The 17,376-nt window shown below is 41.5% G+C and overlaps 1 gene segment (V, D, J or C); it reads right to left on the reverse strand.

The window, feature by feature from the left end:
- The window catches only part of LOC123943703, a 63,819-nt gene extending 48,380 nt beyond the window's left edge, over positions 1-15,439 (reverse strand). The window contains exons 1-2 of the V gene segment in view: positions 15,428-15,439; positions 12,539-12,540 (exon numbers count right to left, since the gene is read on the reverse strand).
- Positions 15,440-17,376: the final 1,937 nt, after the last annotated feature.

The raw sequence follows: 17,376 nt of genomic DNA on the forward strand, positions 1-17,376 counted from the left end.
GGTTCCAAAGACCCCCCACCCTAACAAGAACCTATAAATACCCTGCCTTAACTAAACTGGGGGTCCAAGTCCCTACTCCACTTGGGACTTGGAGCCCAAGCTTAAGCTTGTCAAATAAACCCTCATGAGATTGCATCGGTGCTTGGCTCCTTGGTGGTCTCTCAGAAGCGAAAACTCGGGCATAACAATATGACTATAATAATGAAGGTTCAAAAGATTTTTTTAAGAATGGTATTGTTAAGGTAAACTAGTTAAAATGTTAAAAGAGGTAAGAGTAAAATTAAAAATATTAGAATAAGAAACAAATAAAATTAAAAAATTTAACTTTGCAAGACCAATGAATCATGGGGAGAGAGCCATGAATTCCATGCTTTGCTTCCTCCTCCTCTGGAATTCTGCAGTTCTCCTTGGACGTGAACTTGGTCTTGGCTGGATTTCTTGTTGATCTTCAGGGGGAAGGGTCTGTTGTAGTGATTCACAAGTGTCATTGCCCGAAGCAGAATTGCACCGCCCTTACCAGGGGCCAGCTAAGTCATCCACTCAGTTAACTTTGGGGAGCTTTTGTTCCCTGAGTGCTTTCCATAGAGTTCTGGAGGACAGGAATGAAAATGGCAGCCTCCCAATCTCCAGCCTAGAGGAGCTGAGATCTCAGGGCCCCACTCCTCAGTGGACGCTCGGAGAAAAGCGCTCAATCACTCCTATCTCCCTGGTCTCCAGCTGCACTCTGAGCTCACCCAGCCTGGGACCACGTGTCTCTTTCTCTTGCACCCAGTGCCTCCTGGAGTCTCCAAACCCAACAGATCCCTGCACTCTTCCAAGGGAGTCTTCCAGATCTTGTGGGATCCCTGCTCACAGAGCAGTGGCTGGTGACATGGATCACGGTTTAAGGTAACCCCGAACTGAGAGCTCACTCCTCAGCTCTGTCTCTGTAGTTGGATTCCCCACTCCAATACCTGTGAGCTCTGCTACACTCAGACATCCCTGATCCTCCTGTAACCCCACAGGACCTGAGACCACGCTGTCCCCACGTGGGCTTCACCCCAGCTTAGCCTCCAGAGTGACTTCGCTCAGTGGGGCAGACTTTTAAAAGTTCTGATATTCTGCTTTGTTGTTCCGCCACTTGCAGGGAGATGGTCCCTCCCCCCGCAGTCTATCTTCCCATTGCTTTGAATTCACTTCTCTGCCGGTCCTACTGTTCGGTCCCCAATGTTGGGTCCCCCAATAATGGGTCCATGATTAAAGGAATGAGACTGATACAAAGCAAAGCCAAGCATCGAGAATCAAACCCACCAGCTGGGGCCACACCTCTTACAGAGAGCATGACCCCTCCCTGTCTCACAGACTAACTTTTATAGAGCAAAGGACATGTGGTTGGGCTTGGCCACACACAGGTGGCGAATGGAATTGTAACACACCAAGAAAGCTGCACAGTCATGCTAGGTCACACATAAGTGACCGATTGAATTACAATTTACCCTATAGTAGACATTTGAACTAACCTATCACCTTGGTCAGCACTGACACCCAAAAGGTGGGGCCCACACTCCTTGGTATCTAGGGAAACAATATGCACACATTATTGGTTGGATGTCTCCACCTGACCCAAATCATCCCTGCATTTGGGCCATTATCTCTACCTGACATGAACCACCCTTGTATCTGGCCTTTGTTACCTGGGACTGGTTTTGCATACTTGTTTTTAAATAAGTTCCCCTGGGGGGGGCAGTGTCAATTTATGTTTTACTGCATAAACAACAAAATGGCTGTTCAACCGAGGTGGGGCCACTCTGGCTGAATAGGCCCTTACACTACCTTTCAGTAAGTGGTCGATTTTCTATTTCTAGAATTGCTGCTCTTCTCTTGGAACTCCTATTGGATTTGTAGGTGTTCAGAATGGTTTGATAAACTAATTTCCGATCTCCTGCTACCTGAGGTCATCTCAGCCTGCTACTTCTCTGCCATCTTGACTCCTCCTCTCCTCTGTTACAGTTTTTTGAGGAGAAGAATAAACATCACTCCTCCTCTGGAAAGGGGTTTTGTGCTTTCAATTGTATGCAGGATATTTGCATTTATCAGTTGAAATTATGATCATGCTTTTTTATCTATATTCAGAATGAGTGTGATTTAAGGAGATGCATATTATTGCTTGTTGTGTCTGATATTTTGTGTCGGAGAGACCATGAAGGAGCTAAGCACCGCTGCAATCACACGATGGTTTATTCAACAAGCTTAAGCTTGGGCCCAAGTATAACCAACACAGCGGATTAGGGACTTGGACCTCGAGGTGACATGCTAAAGCTTGGGTCCAAGTATACTCGATGCAGTGGAGTAGGGACTTGGACCCCGAGCTTAGATAAGGCAGGGGTATTTATGGGTTCCTGTTACTAAAGCAGGGTGTGGATTCCTGGAACCAAAGCAGGGTTATGGTATCTGAAAGAAAAGCAGGGTGGGGCTTCCTGAAACCAAAACAAGGTGGGGGTTACTAAAGCAAGATGGGGGAAAGTTCAGCCCTTGGGTACAGGGGTCTGAGATGGCTGCCAGAGCTGGGATGGCCTTGTTTTTCTCAACCTCCACAATGCTCACATTTATGAAAGGTTGATGTGTGATGGTTAACACTATTTGTCAAAGTGACTGGGCCATGGGTGCCCAAAATTATATTTTTTTTCCATGAGTGCCTGTAATGCTGTTTCAGAAGAGACTGGTATTTGTATCCATGGTCTCTGGGCCAGTGGGCATCATCCAATCTATTACAGTTTTGAAAAGAATGAAATGCAGAAGGAGGAAATTCTTCCTCCTTCTTTCTTCCTGTATGCTTGATCTGGAACACTCCTGTCCTTGTGCCTTTGTTGACAGTTACCATTCAGGTCTCCAAGTTCCCCAACGTATGCTACTTCCATACAAGCTAGTACATTAGACGCATGCAGGCCTTTCCCTAGAACCTGGTTAAGCCAGGTCATCCAGTAGATCCTGAAGATGAAACCACAGGCTGCACAGGAGTGTTTTAGGAACCCCCAAGAGTTCTCCAGGTGTCCTCCAGACGTCACCAGCTGCACCTCACATAGACACCAGCAGGCACAAGACATCCTTGTCAGGTAACTGTCACAACTCCACACGGATACACTCATTCATATCTACTCACATAATGAATGCTTCTTGTTCACCACAAATTGAATTTTAGAATAGTAACCAGGGAAACACACCCAAGCACAATTTCCACGATTAGTTTTTTTCTGTTCTTTCCTGATCACTGCATTAGAATACCTGGGATTACAGGGCCTGGGTCTCTTCTCTCATATCTAGGGTGGACTGGAATGTTTAATCAACAGAAGGAGGGCCCTCTTTGCTTGTCCTCTGCCTATGCAGCTAGCTTTGGATCTATGCTTACAGAGAAGGCAGTTATAGTTCAGATGTGACTGCTTTTGATTCGGTGGTATTGACAACATTTGGGAAAACAGGATTCTTTTGTTTTGTTTTGTTTTTTTAAAGATTTTATTCACTTATTTGACAAAGAAAGACATTGCGAGAGAGGAAACAGAAGCAGGCAGAGTGGGAGTGGAAGAATCAGACTTTCCACTGAACAGGGAGCCCAATGTGAGCTCAATCCCAGGACTGCAGGATCATGACCTGACCTGAAGGCAGATGGTTAATGACTGAGTCACCTAGACACCCAGAAAGAGAGGATTCTTGATTAAAAGATTTTCCAGAGTATACAATTGGGGTCCATGTGCTACTTCGTTTTTATGTATTCACACAAATCTTGGGGCATAAGCATCATGTTATCCCATAAAGAAGTGTGAACCTACACCCATATTTGTAGAGGATTTTTGAGACGTCAAATAACACATATGGGGTGAGAGTGAGCTCCAGGATGTGTATCTGTGCTCCTCCCCATGGAACCTGCTGCCTTCCTACATCACTTGGAGAACAGAATGGACAGGCTCATGAGGAATGTGGAACCCATCCTGTAATTGGGACAGGGTGGTTTTCTTATTCTAGAGTGTACCTGCAATACAGAGAGAATAAGGGTTCTGAGGTGTGTTTTCAAGTTTCTCACATTGCACTATCTCTGCCTTCCTCCTGAGTCATCTCTGGCATTATCTGTAATAGCTGTAGTGTGTGTACTTGACACATAATGAAGTTTGCAGATGTGGAGTGTGTGATATGGGGAATACGGGTTCGGAGTCAACATTCTCAAGAGTGAGAAGATCAGATCCCCTTAGATTTTCCTGTATTTTCCCTAGAATTCCTCCTTCTTCTCTTACTTTTCACCTCGTCCACACATAACTATTTGTCTTTCTCATGTTACCTTACACTAGGTTTAATTTTCTAGAATGTATAAATGTTAATTTTGCTGTATGTCCTTTTATTTTTAGGGCTCATTTTTCTCAGCATCAATCCTTGGGAATGTATCCATGCCACTGCATGTAGCAAAAATCATCTGTTTTATTTTATTATTTTATTTTATTTCATTTTATTTTATTTTATCTTATTTTATTTTATTTTATTTCTTTCAGTGTTCCAAGATTCATTGTTTATGCACCACACCCAGTGCTCCACGCAATACATACCCTCCTTAGTACCCACCACCAGGCTCACCCATCCCCCATCCTCCTCCCCTCCAAATCCTGAGAAACAGTTTGTTTCTCAGAGTCCACAGTCAGCTTTATTGGCAGCATTGCAGGCAAGGAACACAGGAGAATTTTATTTTTGAATCAGTTTTTATGGTTAGGACCATTTCCAGTTTCAGGTATTTCAATAAATTTTCTTCCTAGCCTAGACTTGAAAGTGTAGTGTTCAGAGAATGTGTTATTTATACACTTTCCACACCAACAACTAACCTGAACTAGATGTGGAGGCGAACATTTGCATCAATGTAGGACATTATTTGACTTGGGAGGGTTTTCTTATTATGTAGTTGTTCTTACAAGCTCAGATTCACACATGGGAATTAGTATTAACTTATTTACTCATTTCCTTCAGAGTGTTATGTTTAAGGTTAGTATTAGTGATAGAGGTAGGGTTAGATTTAGGATTAGAAGTTAGGGGCTAAGGTCTAGGCCTTAGGGCATGTGTTCAGTATCCCAATGTTCAGAGAGTCCCCAGAAAATAAACCTCAGCATTGGCTAGGATGAGACTAGACCTGTTAGTCATCTACTGAGCTGAGGTAAGAATGGGATTTGAGGCTCTATATACTTGTTTTTAAAAATGTTGATTCTAGGGAGGGGCAAGGTGGTGGAAGAGGAGGGGACCTTATTTAAACTGGTTCGCTGAATTGACCTGGATACATTCCAGATCACTCTGAACACTCACAAAATCAAATTGACATGTTAGGTTGTCTATGAGGATCTATGCCAACAGATTATCTCTAGTAGCTGGTTTCGAGGTATGATGTGGAGAGTCATGATTCTGCAGGCAGATACTGGAAGATAAATGGAAGTGGGAGGGAGCGTCCAGGACTCTGCACCTCCAGAGTGCAGAAGTCTCCCAGGCTGGGGACTGGGCACAGAGTCACAGACCACTAGGCTCCGAGGAAGGACTTTAGAGCAACCCCCTCTCTGAAACATGAAGCTGCAGTGGCAGATGTGTGAACATGGGGCAGCTGCTCATTTTAGAAGCACAAAGTGCAGAGACATGCCTGGATCTTGAAGCAAGTGCTAGGAGTACTGCTGTAGGGTGGATTTATGCCTGTTCTCTCTGTATACAGCAATGCAATACTTTAAATAAAGATAAAAGACTGGAAATATTAGTTCAACAATTAACGTCAGAACACCTGAGATTAGAAAGCCTGCTGTTAGTTGAAGACAATTCTTCATTTCTGAAATGGAGATCATTGTACTTCTACGTTCACAATTATTACCATGAAGATATAAATTATATTTATCCCAATGCTTCACCCATGGCAAGGTTGGTTTTTGTCATTTTGATGGTTTATTCAAAAAATGGAGGACTCTTATGTATTTCTACAGATTTACAAACTGTTTACTGTGTTTCTATCTGGGAGAAGTTAACAGAGCATTTAGCTGGAAACCCTCCAGAGGAGACCAGCCCCAATCCACCTCTTGTCCTGGATCATGAGTTTCATTGTTCTTGAGTCAGAGGGATTTTGAGGCACCCTGATTTTCCCAGTGCACCAGCAGGTGTCACAGACCCTTGCAGATATAGGGGGACTCCTGTTTCCCCTTTCCCATTTACCCAACATGCAAGGATTTACCCTGTCAGCATCACCACTACAGATTGACCTGTTGAAAGGATATGTCCTCATACTTACTTCCTTTAGTTGAGCTCCTCACTCAGCTCCATGGCTACAACATCCAGCTATATTTATTGTATTCAGAGGCGAGCAGGAATCTTGGATCAAGTCCCTAGGATCTATCAAGTGCCCTCAATCTGCTGAGGTCTTTCTCTCCTGAGGGTATAAATTCATGGGTTCTATTGTATGGGAAATGTCTCCTGTTTCAGTAAGGTGAGGGTCAGCTGCTTGTCCTGGGAGGAGTAGTCCTAGAAACTATGTCTGTGTATTTTTCTAATTATATTTGATGTGAATCACTCATGAAATTGCCATTGGTCTGAGAATTGTCTTTAGCAGGTATTGGATTTTAGTCATTCTGACAGGCATGAGGTGACATCTTTCCAGGGTTTTGATTTGTGCTTCCCTGATGATGACTGAGGTTGAGCATCTTTTAATGTATCTGATAACCATCTGGTTATCAATAAGAGTTTATTCTTCCGTTCTTCTGATTATTTCCTAGCTGAATTCTTTGGGTGTTGAGTGTAGTAAAGTCTTTATAGGTAATTGATATTACAATTTATCAGATATGTTTTTTCCAAATATCTTCTCCCATTTACGACTCATATGTGGAATGTATGAAGGAAAACAGATGAACATAAGGGAAGTGGGAAAAGAAAAAAGAGGAGGGAGTTAAACAACCACAAGTGACTCTTAATAATAGAGAACAAACCACAGGTTGATGGAGAGAGATGAGTGAGGACTGAGGAGATGGATGATGAGCATGAAAGAAGGCACCATGTTTGATGAATACTAGGTGTTTTATGCAAGGGATGAATCAGTGCATTATACTCCAGAAACCAATATTACACTGTGTGGTAACCAATAAAATTTAACTTAAAAATAAAATAAATAATAAAATAGCAGCAGCTACTGGAATATATGGGTGGTGTCAGACAGTGAGGACCAGGGGAACAACACATCATAAACATGCATCCTCAAGCTTGGGCTTGTTCCCTGCAGAGGAATGGGAGGTGCAAGGGAAGGCCAACTGACACTTGTCCATGCTTTCTGAGTACTCAGATGCACCGCTGTGAACCAGACTGGCCCAGGAGCTCAGGACGACCACACTTGGGCAGGATGTGGGATGCAAGGTGTTTGGACAGCTATCAGTGAGGTGTGGGCACAGACGAGTTAGGAAACGCCAACCCATATGGCACCACACAGAGAGTCATGACTGTTTTAGTTAATTAATGTCCACAACCAGTCAGGGAGAAAATTGATAAATGCAAGGAGTTGAGTCTCTTTACTCTAGATTCAAATGATTATGACCTTTGAGACATAATTTCTCTCTTTCAACCTAAATTAGAGAAACTGTTCAAATTATTCTGAAACTTTAAGAACATTCACTAAATGTATGAATGTAGATTTTCTGTATTAGTTGTTTAAAATGCCTGCCTTTGCTTTATTTTAGAGGAAAAAAATACCATATAATATGTAGAATCCTAAATTTTTGAAATGTAAAACGCAATGGTGACAAGCATATACACCACATGATTTCACACTGAAGCATCTCCAATAGTGTCTCATTTCTTACATCACAGCTGACATGTGGACGAGCCCTGCCATGATCAGAGCCTCAGGACTGGACCTTAGTCTTGCCCCTCATAGGATGTCATCTGTACCTTTCCAAGAGCTTCCTGGTGTTACCAGTTTAATTGAGTAGAGTTGAGATTCATAGAGTATGTTAATGTTTAACAGTTGTGCTGTTCCTTTCTTCTCTCACGTACAAAGGACATAAACAGAAGGACAATTATGCAAAAGTTAAAATAAAGCAAATGAATAGTCAAGAAGCAAAATTGAAAAATAGGCAAGCAACTCCCTAACCCTACAAGCTATAAAACCTTAAAAATCTAAGGATTAGTTATGTTTCTCAGTATGAGTCACTTTATAGTAATTGGAGTTCTTCTTAACCATTCAGTATCAGAGATGTGGTAATTAGTAAATCCTTGAATAATATCATCTTTGTGTAATGGAAAATTCCTTCTGTGATATATTGTGGAGTTCAGGAGAATGAGCACAAACACTGTTTGCAGTTATTTTTTAAGTATTTATTTAAATTACAGTTATTTAATGTAGGGCATATTTAAGACCCAACCTACAGAGGGGAGACAAGATGGCAGGGAAGTAGGAGGAGGCGCCATTTCAACCTGTACCCTAAGGTGAGCTGATTACCTACCAAAGTACTCCAATTACCCATGAAATCAGCCTGAGATCAGAATTATACACGTCTGGATCTCTACGGGGGCAGAAGATGGCAGTGGGCAGATAAAGCAGAGTGGGAAAGTTGGACTAATATCGGAAGATAAGCAAAAGGGAATGGAGCCACCAGAGGCGACCCATTGCAAAGTAATAGCCCAATATGAAATTGCCCTGCGTCTGGGGACCAGCCATAACTTGGAGTCTGGTTGAAAGCACTCAAAAGGAGCAAAGGATCCCGGGGGGGAAATTGTGGGAATCAGTGCAGTTAGGGACAGGGACTTAAGTCCCCACACACAGGATAGCCACCCCTGGTGCTGAACTAGAGAGAGTAAGGTAGAGAATACATGTCTTGGTCCCAGAGTCGAAAGCACGCCCAAGAATGCATGGGGTCCAGCTCCATGAGGGGCTGGGAGCCTCACCAGATGGCAAAATACCCCACCGTGCTATCAGAGCCTGAGTCGCTCACCACACACCCTCCCCTGGGAGAGGTGCTCGCCAGCGCCAGCCCAGTGCTCTCGGATCCAGAAAGACCAGGAACTCCCATCCAGGGCCAACAGGAAAATCTCAGTGTGAAATCGCTGATTGGAACCTCTCTGGCCGTCTGGAGCTGCCTAGACAGCCATCGCTGCCGTGGTTTTGGGTACCAGCAAGAGATCCTGTGTCCCCAGGGACTGCAACTCAGAACCTGCTCTGCCAGCAACTGAGGGTGAACTTATGTGCTCTGCAGCACCCACGGGGTGAGCAGACTGAGGCTTCTCTCTGAGAAGGTGGTCAGGGTGCAGTTTGCTTTCCTCTAAACCTCCAAAAATCATCAAAATCTGTCAAGGCAAGAGAAAACAAATGAACAAACATAAAAACCTCCAGAGAAAAAAAGCCTGAAAAACCGGTTTCCTCAAAGCCCACCCCCTTGAGGGGGGGCGGGAGGACTTAACTCAGAGAACATCATTGACTGAAAACCTACGTGGCGGGCCCTTCCCCCAGAAAACCAACCAGGAAAAAAAAAAAAAAAAAGGAAAAACAAACAAAAAAAAGATGACAAGAGTACAACCACCATTACTTCATAGATACAATTTATATTTTTAACTCATTCCCACTATTCTGGCTCATTTTTTTATATAGATAATTTTTAACCTATCTACTATCACAGTAAGATGTCCAGTACATCAAATTCCATAATAACCTTTTAATCTGAACTTTTTGATACATATACCCGTGTTTTTCTTTTGCTTTTCTATTTTTAATATTTTTAAAATTTTAAGGTAGTTTAGTCTAATTTATTCTTTTTTAATTTTTTATTTTTATTTTCTAATATTCATATAGAGTTAAACTTAAGGTAATCCCCTCTCCCCAGTCAATGCTACCCCTATAGGTAAACCAATTTTTAATCCCCCGTTATCTTAGGAAAATTGAGTCCTTTAACAATGATATCAAGAGAGGCACCTGGGTGGCTCAGTGGATAAAGCCTCTGCCTTCAGCTCAGGTCATGATCTCAGGGTCCTGTGATCGAGCCCCACATCAGGCTCTCTGCTCCGCGGGGAGCCTGCTTCTTCCTCTCTCTCTGCCTACCTCTCTGCCTGCTTGTGCTCTCTCTCTCTCTGTCAAATACATAAATAAAATCTTTAAAACAATTAAAAAAAGATATCAAGATACATCCAGGAAGAATCAAAATAACCTTCCTCGCCCACACTGAGAATTTATAACCACTCTCCCAATTTTTCCTTCTGCCAGTGTTTCTGTGTATTTGTGTTTGTTCTGATAATATATAAATCTTATACTTAGGGCGCTTTTTGACAAGGTTCTTCCTTTTTTTGCATATATATATATATATATATATATATATATATAAATAGTCATATACTTTTATCAGTCCTTTTGTTTCTCTGTTTTTGTTTGTATACTTCATAAATCTTACTTTGGGACCCATTCAGCCTGAGCCTTCTCTTTTATCTTCCCTTTTTTTTCCTGTCTCTTTCTCTCTTTTTTTTTTCTTTTTCTTTTCTTTTTTCTCTCATTTGGATGGGGAATCCTGATGCGTCAGAAGCATTCCAGGGTGCACCTTGACTGTACCATGGTCGATACATCCAGCTACCTTTGTTCAGTCATCTCTCACAAAAATGACTAGGAGGAGGAATGCCCAAGAGAAGAAAAGTTCAGAGGATGGGCCTTCTGCAACAGAGCTAATTGCTATCGACATAGACAATATGTCAGAAAAGGAATTAGGCTAATAATTATCCAGGCAATAGCTAGGTGGAGAAAGCCATGGATGACAAAATGGAATTGATTAAGGCAGAAGTGAAATCCACGAAGGATGATGTTCAAAAAGTTCTTAATGAGTTCCAATCTAATATAAATTCTCTAAAAGCTAGGGTAACTGAGACAGAAGATAGAATTAGTGATCTGGAGGACAAACAGATAGAGAGAAAGGATCAGAAGGAAGCCTGGAGCAAACAGCTTAGAAGCCACGAAAACAGAATCAGGGAAATAAATAATGCCATGAAAAGTTCCAACATCAGAATTATTGGAATCCCTGAACAGAAGGAAAAAGAAAGAAGTCTAGAAGATATAGTGGAACAAGTCCTCCATGAAAATTTTCCCAATCTCGTGAATGGAACCAGCATTCATGTACTAGAGGCAAAATAGCCTGCCCCCAAGATTTTAGAATCTCGAAAGACTTTGAGACACTTGATAGTAAGAATGAAGAAACATAATTGTAGACAGGCTCTCTTGAAGGCAGCTAGGACAAATAAGCTCCTTAGGAACAGAGGAAAGCCCATCAGAATAACATCAGACATGTTCCCAGAAACCTGGAAAGCCAGAAATGGCTGGAAAGATATATTCAGGGCCCTAGTCAAGAATACTTTATTCAGCAATACTGGCATTCAAAATGGTTGGAGAGATAAAGAGTTTCCAAGACCAGCAAGGCTGAAAAACGTATGCAACCACCAAGCTGACACTGCAGAAAATATTAAGGGAGGTTCTATAAAAGAGGAAAAATCCTAATAATATCATTGAACAGAAATATGGAGACAATCTACAGAAAGAAAGACTTCAAAAGTAACACGATCTCAATAACAACGTATCTATCAATAATCACTCTCAATGTGAATGGCCTAAATGAACCCATAAAATGACACAGTGTTGCATATTGGATAAAACGACAGGACCCATCCATATGTTGTCTATATGCCCATAAGTTAAACAACCTAGATAAAATGGATGCATTCCTGGAAAACTACAAATTCCCAAAATTGAAGCAGGAAGAAATTGACAACCTGAATAGACTGATATATAGTAATGGGATTGAAGCAGTGATCAAAAACGTCCCAAAAAACAAGAGCCCAGGAACTTAAAGAATCCCTGGGGAATTGTACCAAACTTTCAAAGAAGAAATAACATCTATCCACAGAAGCTGTTTCAAAAAATTGAAGCAGAATGAAAATTTCCAGACTCTTTTATGTAGCCAGCATTACCCTTGTTCCAGGGTATTTCAGACCAATATCACTGATGAATATGGATGCAAAGATTCTCAACAAGATACTAGCAAACAGGATCCAACAGCACATTAAAAAGATTATCCACCATGACCAGGTGGGATTCATCCCTGGGTTTCAAGGATGCAATATTCGCAAATCAATCAATGTGATAGAAAAAATCAATAAGAGAAGAGAGAAGAACCACATCGTCCTCTCAATTGATGCAGAAAAAGCATTTGACAAAATCCAGCATCCGTTCCTGAATAAAACACTTCAAAGTATCAGGATAGAGGGAACATTCCTGAACTTCATAAAATCTATCTATGAAAGACCCACAGCAAATATCATCCTCAATGGGAAAAAGCTTGCAGCCTTCCCATTGAGATCAGGAACACGACAAGGATGCCCACTCTCACCACTCTTGTTCAACATAGTATTAGAAGTTCTAGCAACGGCAATCAGACAACAAAGAGAAATAAAAGGTATCCAAATTGGCAAGGAAGAAGTCAAACTCTCTCTCTCTTCGCAGGTGACATGATTCTTTACATAGAAAACGCCAAAGACTCCACCCCCAAACTACTAGAACTCATACAGCAATTCAGTAACGTGGCAGGATACAAAGTCAATGTATAGAAATCAGTGGCTTTCTTATACACTAACAATGAAAATACAGAAAGGGAAATTAGAGAATCGATTCCATTTACTATAGCACCAAGAACCATAATATACCTGGGAATAAACCTAACCGAAGAGGTAAAGGACCTGTACTCGAGGAACTACAGAACACTCATGAAAGAAATTGAAGAAGACACAAAAAGATGGAAGACCGTTCCATGCTCTTGGATTGGAAGAATAAACATTGTTAAAATGTCTATACTGTCTAGAGCAATCTATATTTTTAATGCCATTCCGATCAAAATTCCACCGGTATTTTTCAAAGAGCTGGAGCAAATAATCTTAAAATTTGTATGGAATCAGAAGAGACCCCAAATTGCTAAGGCAATGTTGAAAAACAAAAACAAAACTGGCAGCATCACGTTACCCAATTTCAAGCTTTACTACAAAGCTGTGATCACCAAGACAGCGTGGTACTGGCATAAAAACAGACACATAGACCAGTGGAACAGAGTGGAGAGCCCAGATATGGACCCTCAACTCTATGGTGAAATAATCTTCGACAAAACAGGAAAAAATATTCAATGGAAAAAAGACAGTCTCTTCAATAAATGGTGCTGGGAAAACTGGACAACGATATGTAGAAGAATGAAACTCGATCATTCTCTTACACCGTACACAAAGATAAACTCGAAATGGATAAAAGACCTCAACGTGAGACAGGAATCTATCAGAATCCTAGAGGAGAACATAGGTAGTAACCTCTTTGATATCAACCACAGCAACTTCATTCAAGATATGTCTTCAAAGGCAAAGGAATCAAAAGTGAAAATGAAACAAGATGGGATTGGGAGGGAGACAAACCATAAATGACTCTTAATCTCACAAAACAAATTGGGGGTTGCTGGGGGGAGGTGGGGTTGGGAGAGGGGGAGGGGGTTATGGACATTGGGGAGGGTATGTGGTATCGTGAGTGCTGTGAAGTGTGTAAACCTGGCGATTCACAGACCTGTACCCCTGGGGATAAAAATACATTATATGTTTATAAAAAAAAATTGGAAGGAGAGGTGAACCATAAGAGACTATGGACTCTGAAAAACAACCTGAGGGTTTTGAAGGGTCAGGGGTGGGAGTTTGTGGGAACAGGTGGTGGGTAATAGGGAGGGCACGTTTTGCATGGAGCATTGGGTGTTGTGCAAAAACAATGAATACTGTTACGCTGAAAAAATAAGTAAATAAATAAATGAAGGTGAAATGTGATCCAAAAAAAAAAAAAAGTGAAAATGAATTTTTGGGACTTCATCAAGATCAAAAGTTTCTGCACAGCAAAGAAATAGTCAACAAAACAAAGAGGCAACCCACGGAATGGGAGATGATATTCACAAATGACAGTACAGACAAAAGGTTGATATCCAGGATCTATAAAGAACTCCTCAAGCTCAACACACACAAAACAGATAATCATGTCAAAAAATGGGCAGAAGATATGAACAGACACTTCTCCAATGAAGACATACAAATGGCTATCGGACACATTAAAAAAAAAAATGCTCATCATCACTAGCCATCAGGGAGAATCAAATTAAAACCACATTGAGATACCGCCTTACACCAGTTATAATGGCCAAAATTAGCAAGACAGGAAACAACGTGTGTTGGAGAGGATGGGGAGAAAAGAGAACCCTCTTACACTGTTGGTGGAAATGCAAGTTGGTGTAGCCACCATTCCTGAGGGCCCCTTGTGACCCGAGCGCCCCCTGGTGACCAAAGCGCCCACTGGTGTCCTGACTGGTCCTGCAGCCCAGCCTCTCCTGTGTCCCTGCCTGGAGGTTTGGCTCTGAGCTCACACTGACATGCCCTCACTCTGTCTCTGCACAGTAATACAGGGCCAGGACCTTGGTGGCACTGAGATCAGTCGCTGCAAGAACTCATTCTTGGATGTAACTCTGGAGATGGACATGTGGCTCTTGTTGGATGGAGTGTCATGTGTGCTTTACTTATGATTTACAAACCAATTCACTGCACCCAGTCACCTGGGGTTGGCGGATTGAATTCCACCAGAAATTACTGCATGAGATGGAGAATCCAGAGATGGTGATGGTGAGGTGCAGGGTCTGTGAGCCTCTCACCAGTCATGAGCCTGACTTCAGAAGCAGCTTCTGGGACAGGACACACCTGGGCACAAGGCGAAGTCACTGAAGATACTCACAACAATCCCAGTAGTCCCCTGTCTGAGATCTGGACTATCTCTTTGGGGAACTGTCACCAGACACAGAGAAGGGCCTAGAAACTCATATTCCTCCAGACCACAGCTCTGCCTTCCCCAGAGACCTCACCCTGTCTGAAGAGAGAGCTGTGAGCTCCCACACCTGAGAATGGATTTTACCCTAGATGGTGAGGAGAAGTTTGCATGTGTGGGAGAGATCTTGTCCTTGTAAGTCAACAGGGACAGAGTCAGGCTCCTCTGGAACTTCCAGGACCACCTGTGGGTATCTCTTTGTTGAACTTGCAAGGCATATTTTTCTGGGATGGGTGAGCCCTTGGTATATGAGCTGTGTTAGAAGCAGTTCAATATATGGCCTCACTTTCTGAGCATAAGAATAAATGTTGAATAAATGAGTCATTCAAAATTTATTTTAATCTAAACTATTTTTCAAAAAGATACTTAATGGGATCCACACTTTGTAGCTACAGCTTTCCAAATGAACAACTACCTTCATAGCATGGGCACATCTGTAGAACTTTGATCCTAATGGTCTCTTCTGATGGGGTTTGTCTGCGAAGATGTCAGCAAAATATGTAAGTGATATCTTTGCCCTCAAGTGCATGGACACCAACACAAGGCACCTACTCTGTGATCTGCAGATACAGTTCCTATGCTTGGATGGTCCCTGCCTTGTCCTGAGAAATCCCCACACAGGGGCCTGTTTTCTCTGGGAGGAGGATCTTGCTTTAAAGAAAAGTGGGTAAATTTTCTCTTAAGCAGCACAAAGAGGGTCACTAATTCAGGCATGGAGTTAATGACACTCAAATACTACCCCAAATGAAATGGTGTTAATGACCTGGAGATTATTACGATCTAAACACTAGAGGTCTAATAAGAGATTGTGGGTGTTATGCTCATATTGCTGAAAGAATTGCAGCAAGAGGGTAAATGCTGAGTTGGATGAATAGACTTCAAAGAGATATCAGATGACTATAGAACAGATAGTTTGGTTAGGATCATTCGCAGGTATCTTATGGTTCTTGCTGCTATAGTAAATGGAATCGATTCTCTAATTTCCCTTTCAGTACATTCATTGTTAGTGTATAAGAAAGCCACTGATTTCTATACATTGACTTTTTATCCTGCCACGTTACTGAATTGCTGTCTGAGTTCTAGTAGTTTGTGGGTAGTCTTTTGGGTTTTCCATATAAAGTATCATGTCATCTGTGAAGAGAGAGAGTTTGAGTTCTTCATTGCCATTTGAATACGTTTTATGTCTCTTTGTTGTCTGATTGCTGTTGCTAGGACTTCTAATGCTATGTTGAAGAAGAGTGGTGAGAGTGGGCATCTTTCTCTCTTCCTGATCTCAACGGGAAGGCTGTGAGCTTTTTCCCATTGAGGATGATATTTGCTGTGGGTCTTTCATAGATAGATTTTATGAAGTTCAGGAATGATCCCTCTATCCCTATACTTTGAAGTGTTTTAATAAGGAACGGATGCTGGATTTTGTCAAATGCTTTTTCTGCATCAATTGAGAGTACCGTGTGGTTCTTCTCTCTTCTCTTATTGATTTGTTCTATCACATTGATTGATTTGCGAATATTGCATCCTTGAAACCCAGGGATGAATCCCACCTGGTCATGGTGGATAATCTTTTTAATGTGCTGCTGGATCCTGTTTGCTAGGATCATGCTGAGAATCTTAGCATCCATATTCATCAGTGATATTGATCATAAATTCTCCTTTTTAGTGGGGTCTTTCCCTGGGATGGGGATCAGGGTAATGCTGGCTTCATAAACAGTGTCTGGAAGTTTTCCTTCTGCTTCAATTTTTTGAAATAGCTTCAGGAGAATAAGCATTATTTCTTCTTTGAATGTTTGGTAGAATTCCATAGGGAATCTGTAAGTACTGGGCTCTATTTCTTGGGAGGTTGTGGATCATTGCTTCAATCCATTACGAGATATCGATCTATTCAGGTTGTCAATTTCTTCCTGGTTCAATCTTTGGAGTTTGTATTTTTCCAGGAATGCATCCATTTCATCTGGGTTGCTTAGCTTATTGGCATATAACTGTTGGTAATAATTTCTGATGATTGTTTCTACTTTCTTGGTGTTATTTTTGATATCTACCTTTTCATTCGCAATTTTATTAATTTGAGCTTTCTCTATTTTCTTTTGGATTACTGTGGTCAATGGTTTATCGATCTTATTGATTCTTTCAAAAAACCAGCTTCTAGTTTCATTGATATATTCTACTGTATATCTAGTTTCTACCTCATTGATCTCTGCTCTAATCTTGATTATTTCCCTTCTTGCATGTGGAGTTGGTTTGATTTGTTGTTGTTTCTCCATTTCTTTAAGGTGTAAGACAGCTAGTGTATTCTGGATTTTTCAGTTTTTTGTTTTTTTTTTTTTTTTTTGAAATGTAAAATTATTTTTAATTAATTAATTTTTTTTCAGCATAACAGTATTCATTGTTTTTGCACAACACCCAGTGCTCCATGCAAAACGTGCCCTCCCTATTACCCACCACCTGTTCCCCCAAACTCCCACCCATGACCCTTCAAAACCCTCAGGTTGTTTTTCAGAGTCCAT

The sequence above is a fragment of the Meles meles genome, chromosome 6 (assembly GCF_922984935.1).
Source record: "Meles meles chromosome 6, mMelMel3.1 paternal haplotype, whole genome shotgun sequence".
Classification (NCBI taxonomy): domain Eukaryota; kingdom Metazoa; phylum Chordata; class Mammalia; order Carnivora; family Mustelidae; genus Meles; species Meles meles.